The sequence below is a fragment of the Oxyura jamaicensis genome, chromosome 12, assembly GCF_011077185.1.
Source record: "Oxyura jamaicensis isolate SHBP4307 breed ruddy duck chromosome 12, BPBGC_Ojam_1.0, whole genome shotgun sequence".
NCBI lineage: Eukaryota > Metazoa > Chordata > Aves > Anseriformes > Anatidae > Oxyura > Oxyura jamaicensis.
The window spans coordinates 16,869,454-16,890,529 of record NC_048904.1 but is presented as its reverse complement, the minus strand read 5'-3'; the positions used below and the strand labels follow the sequence as shown (position 1 = coordinate 16,890,529).

The 21,076-nt window shown below is 47.2% G+C and overlaps 1 protein-coding gene across 6 annotated transcripts in view; it reads right to left on the bottom strand.

Annotated features, from left to right (window-relative positions):
* MITF (melanocyte inducing transcription factor) overlaps window positions 1–21,076 on the bottom strand; it is a 98,522-nt gene that overhangs the window by 51,274 nt on the left and 26,172 nt on the right. Inside the window, exon 1 of one of the 6 annotated variants that reach the window (XM_035337561.1) lies at window positions 13,920–13,944. The exons of 4 other annotated variants lie outside the window; for them this stretch is intronic. The gene's annotated coding sequence lies outside the window, so the exon portion shown is untranslated. Of the gene's footprint in view, window positions 1–5,948; window positions 6,093–13,919; window positions 13,945–21,076 lie in introns of those variants that run through there. One more of the 6 variants, XM_035337563.1, reaches the window with a different exon arrangement.

The window sequence follows — 21,076 nt, the reverse complement described above, 5'->3', positions numbered from 1 at the left end:
ACCACAGATTTTTGTGAATGGCTGGACTTCTTGGAAACTGTCATCTCCAGAGTCTTCTCTAGCAATTCTGCCATTATATACTTCTAAAAATAAGTAAATCTGCACCTCATTTCTAGTCAGAAACTGCTCATGAATTCCAAGGAGAGCAAAAGAGGAAAATAACTACTTGCAGTTAGGTTAAAATGTAAATTAAACAAATACCAAATCAAAAAGATGATACAGAACAGACTCATTTAAAATAAGAGCATGCAAGCAACGTTTATACTTTCTGATTTTACAAAACATCCAGATATATAGAAAAGATCCTCCTTGATTTATTCATAAGCCTTGAAAGCCTCACAAATAGAGGCTGCTGATACACTGCCTTAATTTCATTCGGGATCACCCTTCTGTTATGCGTCTGTCTTATACTGCACCTAAAAAGCATCAGAAGAGACACCAGGACAAACCCTCAGAAACAACTCTGTGCAAGCAAATACATTCTTGGAAAGTCATCTAGTTGCTGCAGTTCTAGAGAAAGCCCGTATTAAAACCACTCAGCAGGCACCACGCTCTGCTGTTCCATGACAACTGAGACATGCTGTCCACGTAAGCTGCTCAGACAGACCCGTTCCATGAATGCTACGTCCCACTTTTCAAAATGCATTGCAGCTATTGATTTCTTTTTGAAAAATGCTGCCAAGTCAAAGTTATACACAAGCCTTTTGTTAGATCTTCATCTCTCCTGCACTGCCAGAAGCAGAGCGCTTGAACGGCTAGTTCTATTCACAGCTACAGCAACGTTTGTTGTGCAACTACTGCAAACTCCTGAATCATGTAAACAGGGGCAAGAGCCAGAAAATGCTTCACTGGACTTAAAAGTTCACATCTGCCTTAGTTACTAGGACAAAAAAATAAAATAAAATGAAGGCAAGCACTTTGTTTATAACCAATAAATCATGCAAAGACTGCAGTTAATCATGACTTCTTGCAACATGGTTTTCTTTAATCTGGTTTATTTAGCACTCATGACCTTGGCAAAGTACCTGCAGAAGCACCCACCGATGCTGTGGAGCAGCAATCCCCACTTTCTGTTATTTCAGGCCACAGCAGACAACTATACAACACTACGTTAGTCAAGCAGGTTTATAAACTTGCAGAGTCACCTGGAAATGATGCACAGTTCCAGACCTGCTGGAGCCCGGCAGCCGACGGAGCATTGCTGTCCCTAAAAAGCCTCACAGTAACGGCTCTCAGCCCGGACCTGGTAGCAGCTGCACCGTTTTGCAAAACAAATGCTTGGCAAAGCTGCGGCTGCTGACAGCAAAATGACCCCCTCCAGTTCCTTTAACTTCTTTCAGAAAGTTTAGTACTGGAAACCATCCCCTTACTTCAGCTTTGTGGTTTGGATGAAAACTTGACCTTCTCTTCACTCACCTGCCTTCTAGTCCTGATCCTTCTCGATCATTAAGAGCCCTTAATGTGTCCAGTATGCTCAAAACTATGACAAACAAGGGGAGGGAGGGAATACGCAGGTGCTTGGGATCACAATTTCACAGAAATCTCAAAGAGCCACCACTGCCAGCAATGACAAATTCTGCAGCTGGTACCAAGACGTCCTGGGACAGGAGGCACATGTTTGGATAAGGATGGGACAAAAAAGGAAAAAAAAAAAAAGTTTCCTTCACTATCTACAGAATGAAATCTGATCATAATCGCCTCTTTTGGCTGTACAACCATTTGCTCAATTTAACTGAAAATTTAGTAGTTGCCTGATGTCGAGCTGCCAATCTGTATCTAATACATGGGGGATATTTTTTCCCATCCTTTAGTGGTTGCAAAGTCACATTCGGGAACTACGACTGGTTTTCCAAGTACTCGGGAAAAATATTTGTCTATTTTTAGCTACCTCCCGAACAAACAAGACGATTTGTTGTTCTTGTTTTGTCTTTAAAAGCAGACAATAATGCAAGTATGAACGGACAAGACATTTTCTCCGAAGCTTACTGAAGTTTAAGATTACACACATCAGGAAGCGTCAAAAGATATTTAGATTAAAAGCATTACCTGTATATATTGTTATACTCCTGTGTCTCTTCTCTTTGTCTTTGCAGAGTTATAACCTGGCTGTACAAATCCTAATCTTAATAGAAGTACACATATTTGGTTTTGCCTAGAATTGGATATAGACTACTTAAAATGTTAGTAAATCTAATATTAACCTCTTCACATGCTGGCATATATAAATGTGATCACAGAAAACAGCTATCAGCTTGCAGAATGCCAAAGTTATTTGATTAACAGTCACCCAATTTGTTTCCAATGCTATTTGCAAGTTACCAAAACCCACAAATCCCTGCCTGCACTAAGGAAAGCCATCTCCTGCAGGGTTTCTTCTTTTCCTAGCTCCCAGCCATCTCGCTTCATACACTAGATGGAGCTTTGTCCCCTGCTTCCCCCAGCCTGCCGGCTGACACCGCACTACTCGCAGTATGGATAAATGAGAGTAGAGAGGCAGAGTTGGTGAAACACCCACCTCACCCCAAGTAAACAAAGCGCAGGCAATTGCTTCAGGAACACCGTGATATCAAGGGGGTGTCTGGGCTCTAACAGGACCCTCCCTGGTCCTGCTCTCCCATCCCCGCTTCGGGCACGGATTTGTCATTTTGCAGAGCACCAAGTATTCAGCAACTGCAAACCCCAAACCGTGCTGCAGCTTCTACCAGCCTGAACCATGGCGATGAGGCACTACCTTGAGTTCACACCACCACATTAAAATTACCTTTTTTTTTCTCCCCTATAAAGAGGCAGCATTAACTCATTACCAGATGACACACCTGAGTTGCTCACTGGCTTTCATGGATCTCCCTTCATACTCCCACTTACTTTCTTTCAACATTAGCTTTTCAATCCAGTAACCTCAGTCATCTGCACTGAATGCCTCTGCTGAGACTCCGGACCTGGATCCATTGACACTTCTGGGAAACATCTCCGATCAAAGTAAAATTCCCCCTGACTTACAACTAATGCATTTGCTCTTCATTGTTTCAGAAAATGGTTCAGGAGAAACAGCTCATCCCATGCAAACCACGCTGACATGTTCGAATAGGAAAAAACAGCAGAACAAAGCTAGCCTGACTTCTGGGGAGCTGCCAAGGCGCCATTAGGATTTTTCAAAGCACAACGTGTTGTGGTCCATCATTCGGATTTCAATGAGGAATTTTTAAACTCACAGAATCATGGAATGGTTTGGACTGGGAGGGACCATAAAGGTCACCCAGTTCCACCCCCTGCCATGGGCAGGGACACCTCCCACCAGCCCAGGCTGCCCATAGCCCCATCCAGCCTGGCCTTGGGCACTGCCAGGGATGGGGCATCCACAGCTTCCCTGGGCAACATGTTCCTGAGCCTCTAAGTAAAGAATTTCTTCCTAATATCTAATCCAAACCTACCCTCTTTTAGTTTAAAGCCATTCCCCTTGCCCTATCACCACACCCCCTGACAAGCCATCCCTCCCCAGCTGTCCTTTAGGCACTGGAGGGCCGCTGTAAGGTCTCCCCTGAGACTTCTCCAGGCTGAAGGACCCCAGCTCCAGCCCAGGTGAATGAACCACTGCTAACATCCTAAAAGGCCAGCACTGTAATACAAGCAGCAGTTTCAGGCTGAACCAGACAAGGTCATACCAAAGAGGACACAGACATCGGTGTCAGTGGTACAGGACACCTGTGTAGGACCCTGTGGGCAAAGGCTCAAGAGACCGTGCTAAAGAACATGTGGCCGAAATTGAAGCGATGAGAGACACAGAGCCCACTTCAGAGCGGGAAGCTAAAGAAAAGTTTGGCTTTTTAATCTCACAAAATGGAGGTTGACAGGGATGAGTGTTGCTGTCTATAAATATCAAGGAGAAACAAACACCCAGAAAAGAACAACCTTGGCATTTCACCAAGTGATATAAACCAGCTATGAGTAAGATTAAATTAGTACCAACAGTTATATTCTGAGAAGTCCAGTCCCCAAACAGTTCCCAGCTGGAGGACTGGCAAAGGAACAACGTGCATCTTTTCAAAGCCCCGCTGCCTAATCGAAGCAGGTCACTGCGGAGTGAAGCAGCCAGTAATGAACTAAGGGCCACAAAAGATGTCCTCCAGTCAAGGGCTCCAATGGGACAGACACACGACAACACAAACTAAACTCTGGCAGAGCAGTAGTGCTGGAACCTCATGCTGTATTAAACCATTATCCTTACATTTACCAGCATGGCCAAACGCTGCCCTTCTGGAAGGTGAGCATGACAACATGAGAAGGTTTCTTACAAGGTCCTACCAAAACAAAGATGTTCTTCTAGAGCTACCAGCACGTTCAGACCCTAATGAAATAATCCCTTTATCATCTGGCTTGCTGGACCAGCTGGAAAGCAAGTGTCAGCAGTGCTTGTGCTGCAATTTCTTGGAAGCGCCTCTCGCCCCCACCTTTGGGAGCGTTGTTGCCCAGATCTTCTCCTCTATTAGCCCAGCTGAGTGAGCCAGAGTTCAGAAGTGTTGAACTGGAGCAGTAAATAATACCTCAAAAATGCGACCCCTCCTTTTTGTCTAATGTGGAAATAACTGGAGCGGCTTTGTCACTGCTTTGCAAATAAGTGCCTGCCGTTAGCTGACTCCACCTTTCGGGGCTGGCTCTTACACTGTTCCCCAGATTTCTGTACCGAACCACGCAGAGACCAAGGGGGGGGAATGCTTCCTTAACTTGGCACAGCTGCACGTTCAAATGGAGTACCTCAAAGGATAAGACTAACTTTGAGTACTCACATTAGCAAGAGGTCTGCAAACAGCCTCCAAATAATGGTCAGTTTTAATCGTGCAAAGATTCCTCAGAGCCGGTATTTCTTAAATATGCAAAAACTCCCAGCAAGTGGTGCAAGTAGCTGACATACCAGTGCAAAAAGAAAGCTAGAGTTAGAAAAGTGTGGGAGCAGGTGATGAAAATGAGAAGCTGTTATTCATTAATGTTGCAACGATTCTGCCTCAGCCCTGATTTTCTCTCTGTCAACCACACCGCATTACTCAGTTCAGCTGGCCTGCCGAGTCAGCTTCAGAAAGCTTTCCCTAAAACAAATGTTCACGTAGGTCACAGGTTTTTGGCAAAGATTTCCTTCTTTATTCTGAAAATAAAGAAAACAAACAATAAAAGCACACCGACCATACTTCCTTCTCCCGGAAGGCCTCCCCAGGTTTCCACACAAGGCCTTCCTGACCAGGCCAGGGGCGCCTCCAACAGCCCAGGCTGCACAGCCAAAAACAGTCAGTCACTTGAAATACATACATATTTTTTCCAAGCCAAGATGTTTATGACATGCATATAACTCACGGCAGATTTTGAACTCTCAGTCCCTCCTAGGAAGTTTGCTTTGCAAGGAGAACTCTGCTTTGCCCTCAGGCCCTACCACCACCCCTTCGTTCACCCACCACTTTCTGCTATCCCAGAGCTCTGACATTTTAAGAGGTTCACCTGCCCTTCCTATCCCAGGGAAAAAACAGTAACCTAAAGATCTGGGGACCCCATCCCCACAGCACAAATCCAGAAATAACATATTCTGCAGCAAGAGCACGTGGAGCAGACAGAAGGCATGCAGAGAAGGAGCATTAATCCAGAGCAGATCTAGCGGGACACCTTTCAAAGACAAGACAGCAGCTGAAGGGTCCAACACCCACACAGCCTCAGACAAATCTGCGATCAGCCATGATGCCTTTCAACACATTGATTTTGAGCAGAACCTCTTAAGGGACTTACTTAGGAACACACAGCCCGGGCAGTAAAGAGAAGAGTTGAAACTACATCTCTAAATCCCACTACCATCCATCCATCCCCTGCAGCCAGCAGTCATGTGTCTTTAATCATCCTATGTAGCACTGACGAGCAGCACGTTATGTAACTGAAGGTAAACCTGCCAGATTCTTGCAACACCCACTCACAAGTTTAGCAGAAGAATCTTTTCAGTCCATTACACCAGCACAAAAACCCAAACCCTTGGCATCTTGTTAGTGTTCAACCTCCTGGGCTTCTCATCCAGAATTTCCAGTGAAGTTCAGAAGTGGAGCAGAATGAACACCTTCACTGGCCACGTTATTTCCAGTCTGGGAACAATGAGCTTCAGCCTCCAGTGCCCTTTTAATATAGCCTAATTTATTCTGGAGGGGAAAAAGAAAGCAACATACAAAACCAAAGTATGCAACCTGAAAAACATCCTCCTGTCTAGTAGAGCAAGCACTTTCTAAAGATGATTACATTAGTTCATGCTAACAAAATTGTTTTTTAAAAATATTTGGGAGAAAGCAAAACGGATTCTACCAAATGCACAACGTTGAGTTGGAAAAGTTAAGTTGCAGAAAAAAATAAAGATGATCAATGCACTCAGTATTATGATTAAATCCATACACAAGTTGTTTGAAACTCAAGTCTTCAGTGCTTGAATGCTTACATATGAGGTTTAAAACCAAACAAGCATTTAACACTACCGAAGAGCCAGCACATTAAATCTTTTCAGACTGGGATTCAAAAATTCCCCTGAAAAAATAACAAAAAAGCCTTAGGCAAAAAACAGATTTCAACACCCAGCCTACCACCTACCTCTGCAGAACTGGCAACAGGTAAATTGGACACTGCAAATTCAGCCAGAATAATGCACTTCACAGACAAAAGGCTGGTTTTCCGTTTTGTTTCTTTTTTTTTCCAGAACAGATCAAAACCTTTGGTCCTTCAGTAGCCCAGAAAAGGATTACAAATGAAGCACTGGCAAGCACCAGTGAGGGAGGCACTGAGGACCGACACCAGCTGCCTCCCAATCAACAGAACCAGGCTACAGCTATTACTTCAGCTAAGTTGTATCCTTCCTTGTTTAAGGAAAACCTCAATATAATGCCATTAAAAAAGGCAATAAAAAGCTACTGTAATCCCAGTGATAGGTCACAGTTTGAGAGGTTGAAAAGCTCTTTCCCTGCCCATGTGCAAGCACCAGAGTGACACCAGTAGGAGCGATTCCCATGTGGTCTGACTGACCTCTTAGACAAGTCCAGGGCACTTCCAAGGAAGCTTAATGAAGATGAGCAGAAAGTCATGTCCACAAAATGAAACCACGCCAAAAAAATAAAAATAAAAAATGAACAAGTCACTGCCCTCAGAGAACTCTTACAGTATTCCTTTAAGGACGTACCACTTCAGGGATGTCTCACAGACAGACCCACTTTCCACCATCAGTCTCCTGCACTGATCCTCTCCCTCCTTAACTCCTTCACCTTGTTTCACTGGGCCAACCAGCAGCTACAGAGACCATGCTCAGCCAGTTTTGTTCAAAACAGGCCAGTCTGTTCTCAAATTAGCTGCAGCAGCTTAAAAACCCTATGGTTTCTCACTTTTGCATTGCATTGTTCAACAGCAGCATTGTTTCATAAACCGCTGGAGTACCACCCTTCAAGAAGCAACACCCAAGAGCTTTCCTGTAATGTTATCCATCACCTCTAGAGAAGCAAACAAAAATTGATATTGGCAGCTAACTGCTGTTTTCTAGACCATTCGTTCAAGATTAAATGCAATGAAACTCTTTGGAACTTCTAAATGACATTTGCAGATACGAGGCAGAACCCACCCTGCACACATTTCTGTACTGGATAGCATTTCATGTGCAGACAAGCGTTATCAATCAATAAACGTCAAGCCAGAATGGCCAAATCATGTATTTTCCCCATTGCAATTAAAAAGGTGATTACAACTGTGTCTTATGGGGTTGGGGACCTTCAGATGCATGGGAAGAAGACAAGGAAATAATAATTTTAAAAAGTACCTACAGAATCTGGATCTAAAATGGAATTTTTGGCATAGCAATAAAACAACATGCTGCTTGGAAACATCCTCCCACTCCTATTTAACATAATGGGGGAATGACTTACTGCCAAAATAAACTTCAAAAATTTGTTTGCCATAGAGGAAAACCAAGCAGACTCAAGTTCTACACGCAGAATCCAGGATCAAGAGCGTGAAGGTTTCTTTGTACCTTTTAGTGGCAGGTCATTTCAAACTTTTATGTCTACGTACTTCATTGTGCTTTCAAAACCTTTTATTTAAAAGAAAAATTAAAAAATAGGGGAAAAAGACTAAAAAAGCCTCCTAAAATCAGATTAACCCTGTTAAATGCCCTGTACAAATATATCACCAAGTGTAACGTTTTCCCTGCCTACTCCCAAAATCTTGGCATCTGAAAGCAAATTATTATTTCACGAGGCAAAGAGAGAAGGTATGTTTTTTGTATGTTTTTTGAAAAAATATTTGTAGAAGAACAATGCAGGAAAAAAGGTATTTACAATTTTAATAAAAATAACGCATAAGTTACTTAAATGACAATCTATACTTTTAAATGGCAGTTGCTGACCATTAACAACCACAAATAAAGATAAGACCTTTTATTCAATTATCATGCCAAATTTCCAGTTTCTGTAAGCAGCCTGATAAAGCAGCTCAATTATTCCTCCCCTGCTTATCTGTTATCTAAAAACCACAGACAATATCATTTCAGACACTAGAAAAATACTTGGAACTTCCTATGCCATTGCTCAGCCATCCCAACAGATCTCCATGCCCAAACAGGAGTTTTCATTCTCTAGCCCTGCTTTCCTTTCAGGTCTTTTCCAAAGGAAGAAACAAGGAAACATTTACCAACCTGTGCCAAATGCACCAACATTTACCAACCTGCGCGGGTTTGTTTTGTGTTGGTTTGGTGTTTTTTATATCAGATCACTTTCAAATTTTATTCCTACCTGGGCCAGGTACAGGGATGGAGACCAAACACCACTAGTTGTTCGCCAGCTCCTAACACACTTCTGCGAGCCAACTGCAGGCGTTCAGATGGGAGCACAACGCCCCACTGGAACCAGAAGCGACAACTGCTCTGTACAACACCGCTGAAGCTCAGAAGAGAAAAAGGACCAAGAACTTACCCCGGGAATTCATTCTTTTACTTTGCGATCCAGCAAGGCAGGAGCTCAGAGGGAGCAGCCGTGCTCCTGGTGGCCACAGAACCAAAGGTCTGCGCAGAAAGGTGGCAGCGAGCACCGGCTGCCACAAACCGACTGCACTGCTACTGCTGCATCCAGCTCGCAGCCCGCTGCATCTGCCTGCCTGCCCTAGGACTTCTGCAAACGAAAACAGATGAGTAACTACTGCTGCTCTAGCAAACTTCCAAGCCCATGGTCACTAATAATAGCTTTGTTCCTTTTATTACTAAACAAAACCAAAAAAAAAAGTTGAAATGCTTGTAGAGAACACGCTTGCCCAAAGGTTTTCCTGCACGCCTCTGGTGCCACCTCCCACGCGAGCGCAGACACCGATCTTGGGGCTGTGCATGAAGGTGGTGCAGAGCCATCGCGGGCTCTTGGAGAGGGCAGCTCTTACCAAAATGTTATTAAATAGTCAGATTTTGTGCTTTATAATCCTCCATTGTAGATGCAGAGGAAGAGTTTCATAATGGATAAAAAAATCTATACAGAGCGATTCCCATTGTCACACGAACCCAAACCCCAGCACAGACACGGGGGCAGCAGGCGGTGCGCAGGGACACGCGAGGAAGAAGAGGGAGATGATACGAAGCTGCCACCACGAAGTGAGAGCAGCAGAACAACAACAAAAACCCCTTCCTTTGCACAAGCCCTGAACTGATTCACCACCGGCAAGAAAGAGAAGGAAAAAAAGGAAAAACCACCACAAAAAAACCCTTGGTCAAAAATTCTGATTTTCTCCGTAGAATGAAAACAGTCACAGGAACCGCTCAGTGCAAGAGAAGCAATTGGCTGCAAGTCCCCCTGCGATCAGGAAGCCCACCATGCTTTCTTCTGCACGCCCTTGGCACAGGACCCGCAGAGGCAGGGGCTCAGCCTCGCGGCCTCGCTGTTGGGGCACGCCGGCCTCAGACCCAAGCGCAGCACCACCAGGGCCGAGGCCTCCATCAGCCCGGCTAACGTTGCTGAAAGTGACTTGGTGCCACCGAACGCCCAAAGCGTTGTGCCCGAGCGTTTTCACCCCGTTGGCATCCTGAAGCTTCCCGGTTTTTTTAACGGATTAATTTCTGCCACCGGGCGGACGGCCGCTGAATAATCCTGAGCATCACAATGAAGGATTTCTACAGGAAGCAACTAAGCCAGCAAAAAGCATCCTCTTGTTCTTGTGAGGACTTTTTTTTTTTTTTTGTCTGTTTTAGGTTATTTGAACAATGCCACCATGAAAGAGCTTACAATAATGACTGTTACAAAATAGGAAGTTGGATTGTTAGGCAAGCTTTGCCTGCCTAACTCCAGCAGCCCAGAGAGGATATGACAGGCACGTCTAAGACAAAGGACTGGACCCAGTGACCTCAGGCATCTCTTTCAGGACTCAGTTTTTGCAACTGAGTTACTTAAGAGTCAGAGCCTGCTTGTTTGCTTTCGCTCACGGATGAGATGCGCTGTTCCTGTAACTCCGGCTGAGGCACCGAAGCACACATTTCCCAAAAAAGCAGACCAACAAGTGTGTATGCAGAAAGCAAACGCCCTGGGGAGGCTGTGATGAGATTCTCACCTGGAAATAAATTTCAAAATGGAAAAGCACAAGTGTGGTATTTAATCTTTGTAATGTACCAGTACAGCGGGACAGATAAATGTTGAGTTACCAGTCTTTAAGTCATCGTAGTTTTAGCAAATCACCCCAAAAAGAAATATTTAAACAAGCGGTCTTTAAATAGCACCAATGTTATTTTAGCTGCAAGTTTCAAAGACGAACAATTCCCACAAGGCTCCTAGAGCACCGCTGAGACCAGGGGCAGGGACACACTTTGGACCAGGTCATCGATCAGAGGGCAAACAGCAGCCGCCCCAGCAGCACGATAACCCTACCGAAACTACAAAAATCAGGTCTAAGTGCTAGTCTGAGAAACACTGATATAGATATCAGCAACGCAAGTGGCTGAGCAACGGCAGTACGGGAACCTGCGAGTGAATCACTCCCGGGCGCTGATGCCTCCGTTACTCACCGCAGGCATGGACTTACCGGGGTACTGGCTTCTAAGAAAAAAAGGAACGGACAGCAAAGAGAAGGACTAACACGTCCATCCAAAACTCAACGCGTGCAGCAAGGGAAGAGGAAGGCTGCAGGAGGACCAGGAGCCAGGTGCCGGGGTGGCCCCGTGCCCAGCTCCTGTGCCGGGGGCGGGCTGGGGGCTGCTGGCACCGTGGCACGCCAGGGACCCGTCAGCTCCTTCTGCCAGGCTGGAGATACACAACCAGCAACATTGACCTCAACAGCCTGACCTTTAGGCACGGCAGCCCGTGCCCTTTTACCCATTTTCTACAATAAATAATGCTAGGACCTTTTCTGCACACATTCGTTGTCTGTGCTACTGAAAATAAGCAAGAGAACAGCGCTGGCGTTCTCGGCTGGCCTTTAGGTGAGATTAGCAAGCTATTAAAGCCAGTTTATGAGGAATTTTAAGTGTTCTCCTTCATGCCAAACAAGAGCTAGTCAAGCAGGGGATTTTTTTTTTTTTTAAGTGCCATTTAATACAGAAATGGAAGACAAATTTTAAGCATATTTTGGAAGCAAGAATTCAGCTTATTACAAAAACACCTACTGGAGCATAAACAAGCTGCAGCAGCAGGCGGCTCGGCGGCCTCGGGTGCTGCACACCTGGGGACACCCACAACCAAATCTCAGCCCCAAAAATCGAGCAAGCGCTTTGCCACCGACTCTCCAGAAGCAGATCACTGCCCAGACAGGTAGCCCCGGGTATGGCTGTTGTCCCAGCTGCACCTCTTCAGTAAGCGGTCAGGAAAAGGAGGCAAAATACGAAGGGAAAGCCATTCCTTTCAGCGGGGAGGTTTACAAGAGGCCCGTACAGCTGTGCTGGGTCTGCCTGGGATGGAGTCCACCTTCCCTGCAGTACCCTTGCAGTTCTGTAAAACGAAGGAGATTTTTGAGATGCAACGCGGTGGTGCAGGAAATGCAGCGGATTTTTGAGAACTGTCACCCACCGCAACCATTGCGCAGGTGGCGTGGGTTTGTCAAAACAGGTTGAAATCAATAATTTTCATAACCACGCCGACTGGGGCAAAAAACATCACGGTGAGCAAGGCAAGCCAACCAAATCAGGTGGGGCAGCCGGGACCTGGCCGCAGTTCCAGCCTCTGAGCTGCTGCTCACACACAGACAGGGCTGGTTGGAGATGAGGGCCGAGAAGCAAGGACTCATTAGCTCTTCTTCAGGGTTCATGATTCAAATCTGACAAAACACACACTTCAGTGTTTCCAAGCTTAAAGAAAATTCCAGCAGGGTCATGGAAGATGCTATTTATAGCTGCCTTAATCTCTGTGCACTCCAACAGAGCTTAAGTGCATACACGTATTTTGTTAGCACTTGAAGAAAAAAATCTTTGCTGCTGAAAACGTAATCAGCCACAAGTTCTAAAAACGTAAATGAATTTTTCCTCACAATACCACTGCTCCTGACCGAGCTGCAATGAAAAACAGCCCATAGCTTTTCCAGGCAGAGAACTGTTACCGGAAAAAAAAACAGGTCCTGGAAAATATTCAGCGACAATACTGAGAAATGAGAATGTGGAAGCTGCACGGCAATTGATTTCATCAGCAGGAAATGACCCCTCCTCACCCTAACTGTACCCATCTGTAGGACAGGCTGCTCCGAAGGCTGGCAGATGCAGGTGAGGTGCCCGGAGAGCTGCCCGGCTCTGGGGCCACCTCTGCGCTCCCAAATGTGCTCAGGTACAAAGATGGAAGGCCGTGGCCAAGCCGCCTCCCTCAGGTGCACGCAGAGCAGAGCACAAAGCCCTCCGACAGCAAATATCGATCCCAGCACCTGCTTGGTCTGTGCCAGGACCACGGGGAGGGATGGGACAGCTCCATGCCAGCGCTGCCCGGCACCCAGCCTGCCAAAAAGCGGGAGCCGTGAGCTACATCGGTGAACCACAAGGTGTGTGGGAAGCTGGACAGACTGCCAGGCTCTAAAGGTAGTGGTCAGCATGAGAAACCAGATATGGCAGATGGTTAATGCACACAACCCTCGGGGAGCCCGTACAGGGATCAATACTGCCCGGCGCTGCCACGAACGACCCTCGGGAGCTGAGCAGTGCTCGACGGGACGCGGCTGCCTGGGGCCTCGTCCAACTTCCCTCTGGGACGCTGAGCCAAGGGGCTGGGCCAGGTGACCTTCAGGGGTCCCTTCAACCTGAACTATTTTACGATTTCGCACTTTGTCCAGAAACGCTGACCCTTAGTCTTTGCTTTAGATTACTGACCGTATACTTAAAAGTGTGGGAAAAGGTTTTATTGATCCAAGTAGGCAAAGTTTCAGCCATGGCACGTGGGATGAAAAATGAGGTAGCACAGGCGGTGCAGCACCCTTTGGAGAGATGCACAGGCACCCACACTTACCATAGAGCCTTGGGTATCCCGTTCTTCATTACTCCTTGTGCCTAAATTGTCTGTCAGCTACGGAACAGGCTATTCAGAAGCTGAATTATCCTGCTGTCCAAGCCCTTTCTCAACGGCATTAAATAGAGATGTCATGTAAGCTTTTAACAATGTTGACAGATACTAACATGAGCTTAGCCAAGCCAACTAGTAAGAAAGCACCGACCCCGTACATGTGCTCTGCCCACATCGAGCATGCCCAGCACACAACAGCGGGTGGGGACAGCAAGTTCCCGAACTGCCTTCTTACAAAAGCTAACGGATCGACCCTGACTGTAAGGGAATGGCTGCTGAAACCCCCTCCCACCCTAAACAAAGTTTTGGTGAGCCAGCCCCCAGCATTTTTCCTGCTCTGTCGCAGCACCACACACACACACGGCGGTTCTCTAGCATCCCGCTGCTCTGCATCAGTGCCAGTACCCACGGCCACCGTTTCATTACCTTCAAGCAAATATAAGAAAAAGTTACAGGCTGCAGGAGCACAGCAGAGAATCTTTTTTTTTACCAAACGCTACTGGCAGCGACCACTCTACCTCAACGCCACGCTGCATTTAAGGCGTTGAGTTAGCAGCATTACTTAGCACCGAAAAGAGAAGTACTTTACCAACATACATACACTGGAAACATGAGGCAGAATCAGGCAGAATCTCCTTGCTCATTTTCTATAATGATTTAAGTCCTCGAGCAGGCATAACTCACAGCCGGCAGGCATTTCTCTTAAGGTATGCCTCAAGGAAACTTGATGTACATCCAAACTTCTGCAAGCTTGCTACTTTCTGTTGGATGCATCTTTCATTTTCCCTAAGAGTGCAAATCATGTTCTGGAAAGGCTGCAGCATGCCAGGGATGCTTAAAATAGAAAGGGCTGCAGCTAGCGATCCTGCACACACAAACAGAGCGCGCAGCAGCGACGGGGAGCCGGAGCAGTGGAGCGGTCAAACCCTGGCGGCGAGCTGCCAGCGGCTCCCTAAAATGCAAGCGGAGGAACGGGAATAGCAATCCAACAGTCTGGATCAGCATAATGCGAGTGAAATGAGTTGTGACAAATTCACAGCACAATTCCAACCCTCGGGCTCTCGTGTTGCTAAATTTAGGATCTCAGCGCAGGAGGGGAGGGAGAAGAGCTGCAAAATGCTTTAGTAAGGTAGCAGTTAGACGGAGCCCGTCGCAAAATCTGTGTAATTTTGACCTTGCTGTACAAGGAACGTGTCTGCAGTTAGTAGCTAGGTCATGTACAACTGCTGCTTCTGCATGAACGGGGAACAGCACAGTCATGTCCTCCTGTAGTAACAGGGCCCAGAGGAGGATGCAAACAAAGCTGAGCTCAGGGAACAGAGCTGTGCCGAGAGGCTGCTGCTCCGAGGCACCAAACCAGTGCAGGACGTGAACTTTAAAGTCCACTTAAAAATAAAAATATTCGATGTCCGAGTTATGAAAGCACCCCAGACAGAACCACGTCCAAACCTAACGTAATAATGTCATGTTTATTTCTGTCCGTGACTCCAGCTCTATTTGTGCTTCTTGTAGCATTTTAAAGGACCCGGGCGCACACACACTGACTGGCCGGGGCAGAGGGCGGGTTGGACTATCTATTTCGGAGAGCAACCTTGGTGCATCCCCAAGTTCCTAAGCAATTTCAGGTCAACAGGCAGACACATATTAAGAAATACTTTTCTACGTATTTTTAAGTAACTATCTCCATGGGTTTAAAAATAAGCAGTATTTCATACTTTTTAGAACAAATCAGCGAGCCTCGTTTAGAAAACTTAAAGAAAAAAACCCTTCATCTGCAAGGTGACTAAGCCCTCAGATATGTAATTACCCGCCCGTGTCAGAGCCACTTGAGCTCAGCACCCATCTGGCCGTGTCATTCAAGCCACCAGGCACGGCAGCACTTGTGTCTTGACAGCAAGACTTCTCCAAACCTCCGAGGACAACACTCGGGGTCTCTCTGGTTACTGTTTAGCACATCAAACAGTGACTGCGGGGAGATACCAGCGTCCTGGCACTCGCCTCTGATTTCAATTGCACTGCTGCTGGCTAAATGCAAATATCAAATACTATTTTAAAAATGGAGACAAAGTCAACCAGGCTTAGGACAGAGAACAGCGTCCAAATTCTGGGAGATGAAGAAGGGACAGGCAGTTCAGCTGCTTGATCTCTACTCAGAACTCGCTGCCATACAAAACACCTCACTTCCAGCATCCTTCTATGCACACTTTAAAATAAAAGCTCGTTCCCAAGCCACATAACGCCTTCCAGCAGCAGCAGGTGAGCCTCAGGAGGGTGCAGGGACCGGCCAGCCCGTCCCAGAGGAACGCACCCTCTGGCAGCCAAAGCCAGACCTGCAGAGTACCTGCTGGTGACGTTATAACAACATAGAATTGGCGTGCTGCTGAAGTTGGCTTAAAGTGATCTTAAGTAGGCCACAAACCAGTAAAAAAATAAATTCATGCAAAGCATTTGTTTATTTCCCAGTCTTAGCAGGAAAACACGCGCCCATCACCACAAGGCCACCATGTCACAAACCCACCGGCGGCCCTTCGGCAGGGAGAGCAGAGGCAGCTCAGCATTTCACAGCCAAAGCTGCCAAACTCAAAGCTTTTGAGAACGAGTCAAGCTGCACGTGTCAAGACAGAAAGCAGCCTGCCCTTCCCTCTGCTCCCCTTTAGCTGTTCCAGCTCGGTCTTTCCTTTCTCCCCACATAGGCAGATGGGCTGCACACACCGTGAGCAGGACTTGGGCATCCACATAGAAGAGACAACACCTTAAAGGTTTGGGGCCAGAACTCAGAGCCTCAAAGTAGACGGCCCAGACCACCCCGATCCATCTGAAGAGTATTCAGTACGTCTCCTTCACCTTCCCTAAATATAAAAGAAATCAGGACAGATGGCTGTGGGATGCAGCCACAAAGTACTCCTTAAGAGCAGCTGATGAACAAATCTGGTCACCTGAAGCAGCAGAAGTTGTATTCTTGCAATAACAGAGGGATGCTCTTGCAGCCAGGTTAATCACAGGATGTGAGCAACTACAGGGAGACTTCTTCATGAGACCTACAGAAACGCTGCGGGGCGGGGGGCAGAGGAGAAAAAGAAAACCTTTAGCAAACAAATTCCTCATTTGGCCTGCAGGTACTGACAGCCAGCACTGCCCAGACCACCACCAAGCTCCAAAATCCTCCTCCTGCATTTTGGTATTTCTCACGGCAGGCAGAAACCGAGGAAACAGAGGAAAGGAAAGCAAGCAAAGACACTTCTCTATCAGGAGTCGACACAGTCACTTCCAGGCCTACCTGGTTCCGACATCTACTTTGTTGTAGTATTTTTCTTTTAGTCATGTAAAAAAAAGTGCTTGCTTACTGGTAGATCAAATCTAAAACACCATGAGGTGCACTGCTGTTCCAACAGCACGCCAACAGATGGATCAGCGCTAGCACCAAGGAGATTTTTCACATGCCATTGGTTGTATAAACCAAGAAGAAATGCCGCTATTGTGGAACAACTGAGCTTTCATAATAACTAATAAATGTAACCATAAAGACATTATTTAATGCTTTTTCACCACAGTCTGCAGAAGCCCAGATCTTAGATGCAAATACAGCCTTGCTTAAATTTGATTACTACGGGGCGGGGTGGGGGACGACAACAGGAAACAGTGAGTCATTTACGAAGAGAAAAGACAAATCCTGAAGCAATCAAGCCCTCACTTCCAATTCAGTTGACAAGTTTTCCTTAATTGTATGATGGAACATGGTTAAATAAAGTGACCACATGGGAATACCTCTCCTCCAGGACTGGAGCACAGCAAGGCTTCAACAGCACCCGTGTCAGGCAGTACAAGCTTCAGATTAAATTCTTGTTATCCCACTGCTAACCACAGAAGCAAGCAAGCCCTAGTAAAAAAGGCACATGTAAACCACAGTGAACTACAAGCACGCATCACGGCTGGTTTGGGCTGTGGCCGCAAGGGTAGCCTAATAGAGGATAAACAGCAGAGAAGTGGCAGAGGTCAGAGCCATTCCTCACCCTCTCCTGAATGCAAAGCCAACTCGTGTTCTGCCACAAGTGCATGCTCCCCATCCCAGACTGGCCAGTTTGCAAAATCCTGACAGCTTCCTCACAGTTTACAGAAGGACTACCAAGGATTGAGAAAGTAAGAACAAGAAACCCCAAAGGCCGTTGGTTTTGTTCTGCTTAAGGAAAGGTCAAAGCTACAAGTGGTGGTTTACAACAAACCTGAATCACAGCCTCAAGAAGGCCGAGTTCACTCCCAGGACAAGGGACCACGTAAGGGACCATGACCGCTTCTGGGACCCTTCTGTGGACAGCCAGCAACTTCCTTCCCCTGCGCCGTACGGACGAGCAGCAGCCTGTCCTCCGGGTTACTGCTGCAGCCCTCCAGGCCCGCAGCTCCAGCACCGGGTGCTGAGCGGTACCGAGCCACCAAACGTCCCTGGTGGCAATGGCACCGCGCTGCAGGGCCGAGCAAGCTCAGTCTGTGCAGGGGGAAGGCTGCGCTCCTCAGTATCTGGTGATAAAGCCTCACTGCCAGAAGCTCACAGGAGAGCTTTGCTTGGTGATGCTAACATCAGATGAAATCACTCCAGGTGAGGACATGGCTCTGCTCCTGCCTGCTGCTGACCCACACTACCTGAGGGTTAGCAGCTCCCCGTTCTGCTTCCACGTTGGCAGAGCAGGAACAATGATCAGGGCGCTTCTAAATGAGCAAACACAGCCACTGTTGTCCGAGCACAAACAACGGTCCCTGTTCTGAAGAAACTGGACAGAGGCCAACCGGCTGGATGCATAAACCAAGCAGGGCTCTGCTGAGGGTACAAAGCCTGCTTGCTGTAAGGTACGTGGCAGGCTGGGGGAGCTGCGGCAGCAAGAAACCCCCAGCTCCCCGCGAGCTGCTCTCTGCCCCCTGCCAACACCACCCAGAGCGCCCCATACACCTGCAGAAGCCGCTGAGCGTTAGCTGGGCTCAGGTTCCACGCCACGAGGCACAAGAATTACAGGAGGTAACGCGGGAAGAGCTGCTCCCTAATTCACAGCCTGTGAGATTTGCCTCTGCAGATTTTCCTCAGCTGTACCCAGATGTGAACCGAAACTGGTTAAGTAAGAGCGCAGCTCGCCCCGATGAGGCAGAGTTTCTAATGAGGGACTTCCCGAGAAAATAACGCTCAGACTTTCTGAGTAATAATTATTCATACGTGTTATAAATAAACACGGCTCCTAATATTTTTAATTAGATAACTTCTCAGTGGAAACTATGTTCTCCCCAAGTATTTACATTACAAAAAGAAACCACACGTTTCTTACAGCGATGGAGGAGGTGCAGAGAGTGGCCTAGGTCAAAATGGACGTGCTGCAGACTTCTTGTTACAGCTTGCTTCTTCCAGACTCTGTCAAAAGTTGATGAAGGTCAAAAATAGTCATTCACTCTACCTGCATGCATTTGAGAGAAATTAATTGTTTTCAAGTGGGTGAAGGTTTTGCCGACCTGCCTTCAGTTACCATTACATGTGAAAGCCTTAAGCAAGCCAGCTGCTCGGTGGCTCCCTGTTATGAATTCAGACGGTAGCAATAAAATCCAGGATATTCCATTTTGCTGCATTTCATGGAGCAGCGTTGGATATTTTACCCACTACTCAGGTGGCAATGCTCTCTCCCAACCTGAAAACAGCTCATTCGGAAAGTCACAAAACTTCAGTTCTCTACATATCTTATTTCCCTGTGTGCTACCATACCAGGGGCTTTGTGCACATTCACTCATACATACCCCACACCTCCAGCTGCCACGTGTTGGCTGCTACCTCACTAGTTTGTGCCACCACAGGACACAGAAACAGTCAACATAAACCTGCAGCTCATAGACAGCCCGACACGAGCAGCAAACGTGACTGCCCCTGTCCCAGGGAATTTCTTAATGAAAATAGATGAGGCAAGGGGCATGGGAGGAGGCAGGAGTGTGCCCAGAGACAGCCAGCAGTCCTTATAACAGATGCCAAAGGGTTTTTTTCTTTTTTAATAATGATATTAAAAAGTCACTCAAGCCCTTCTTACCATTCATTTCTTCCTCCCTTTGAAGGAAGGAGGGATACTCAGCTACACCTTTCCCAGACTAAAATTAGCGGCAAACTCATTTGATGCAACAAGACCGACAGACAGAAGCTTTCACCCTTAACAGCTTTGTAGCTGGCAACCTTTCCTCTGTTCCTCCCCGAGCTCCACTCCACACCACCTTTCCCCTCCTTTTCTATCAGTGGAGCAGATTTTGCATAACGCTTGCTGCTGCAACAAGCCCTGTGGCAGCATCTCAGGAGCATCTCAACTTCACCTGCCAGCTTGCCCCTTGCTGAAGTCCTCGAAGGAAAGATAAGAAGAAAGGCAGGTGGAAAAGTCGTGCTAGTAAGACTGAGGAGATGCTCTCAAGACAAAAGACAGCCCAGAGAACCGAAGGGACGGGACAGAAGAAGGCAGCGACACAAAGCAAGGCAGGCAGCAGCGCTAAGGACAGACACCTGCTGTGCAAGCGCCACGCAGTGACTCACCCGGGTCTAGCTCCTCTCCCCAGCTCAGCTCAGCACCAGATCAGAGGGAAATGCTACACATCAGGAAACAAGGGTGGAGTTGGCAGAACATTTCCTGGGCAATCACGGCAGCAATATGTGGCCTGTTTGTCCACCCGGTGCAAATTACAGGAACATCAACGCTGCTCAAACGCAGCAGGCGAGAACACGGAGGGCTGATCCATCAGCCCCACGCTGCCGAGCTGCACGAGGGTAGCAGGGACCTGTCCCCGCCTTAGCAAGAGCTGGAGCAGGAGGCATCCAGGGAGGAACATCACAGATCGACACAGCACAGAAACCCATCTTCTTGGGTGCCACTGAGGCAGCCTGAGGATTTACAGGGGCTGCCAGCCCCTCGATTTACAGGGCAGCTCATTAATAAGGCCATTTTAAAAATGCTCATGAGGATAAGGATCAGGAAGCAGTGCTCTGCTGGACAGGTGGATGACAGGCAAGGCTTAAGGAGGAGAAGCAAATGTGTTGTAACAGGGGACGAGTTTGGAAGTGAGACCTCAGCGGTAGGAAGGGGAGAAGGCAAAATGCATGTCTACAACCAGGGCAGCAGGCAGGAAGCCCTGCAGGGTGAAGGAGCAGGTGTAGGAAGCAAGGGATAGGGAGCGCGGTGGAACTGCTGGGGTCTGAGGATGGATGTGAAAGGACATGGCAAGTTCTCAAGGCTAAGGATATATCTGACATAGCTAATTACTCTGCAATCAGGGGCCAACGGCACAAACAGCAATGAGAGGGACTGAAGACAGAGCAAGGAGGTTAAGTTGGAAACTCACCTTGACATCAGATCCCATCCAGTTCCTGACGCCTGCTCTACAAACCCCCAGCCAACGTCCCTGCGAGGCCAGACCTCCTGACGCTTCCCTGCCTCTTCACTTCCTATGAAACAAGACCCAGATACCCCACTGCCTTCCCTCATGTACCCGACCAACACCTTCATATCCTGTGCTATTCATCGTTCTCATCCTCTTTTCATCCTCATAGCAGAGCCATTACTTACAACACTCCTAATCACATT